This window comes from Rhincodon typus, chromosome 2 (assembly GCF_021869965.1).
Source record: "Rhincodon typus isolate 14 chromosome 2, sRhiTyp1.1, whole genome shotgun sequence".
Classification (NCBI taxonomy): Eukaryota; Metazoa; Chordata; class Chondrichthyes; order Orectolobiformes; family Rhincodontidae; genus Rhincodon; species Rhincodon typus.
This window is the reverse complement of record NC_063333.1, coordinates 119095726-119096417: the sequence shown is the minus strand read 5'-3', so window position 1 is coordinate 119096417 and position 692 is coordinate 119095726. Positions and strand designations below refer to the sequence as shown.

Below are 692 nucleotides of genomic sequence, written 5' to 3'. Positions count from 1 at the left end.
TTTTTTTTTTTTTTTTTTTTTTTTTTTTTTTTTTTTTTTTTTTTTTTAAATGAAGAAATATATAGAGAGTGCGATTTCCTGTAGTGCACGGTCACACACAAGAATACAACTATTGCATTGTACTAGTATTTGGCTAGCAATGAGAAAAATTCACCAGGCATGTCCTTTTACACAAGCAGAACAAATCCAACCCAGCCAATTACTGCCTCATCAGTGAAGTGGTGGAAGCGTGTCATTAACAGTGCTCTCAAGCAGCACTTGCTTTGCAGTAACATGCTCATTGACACTCCGATCGGGTTCTTCTGCTCCTCCAAATGTGGATAATGGAGCTGAATTCCAGAGATGAGGCAAGAGTGACTGTTCTTAACATCAAGGTTACATTTGATCAATTTGTGGTAACTAGGACCCCCGGTAAAACTGTAGTCAATGTAAATCAGATAGTAGTCGGAATACTTTCCACCAGTTGGAGACATACCTGGCAGGTGGTCTCTGGTAGAGACATTTCAATGGAGAATTCACCAATTAATGATTGACAGTTAACTGCCACACTCGGTCTGTATTTTAAGCCAGTCATATTGATCATCGTTTCAGAGATAGTAGGAACTGCAGATGCTGGAGAATCTGAGATAACAAGGTGTAGAGCTGGATGAACACAGCAGGCCAAGCAGCATCAGAGGAGCAGGAAGGCTGAC

General features: G+C 40.3%; 1 protein-coding gene across 2 annotated transcripts in view; it reads left to right on the top strand.

Moving 5' to 3' along the window:
• The window catches only part of dek (DEK proto-oncogene), a 36658-nt gene that overhangs the window by 6596 nt on the left and 29370 nt on the right, over positions 1 to 692 (top strand). The window lies entirely within an intron of this gene.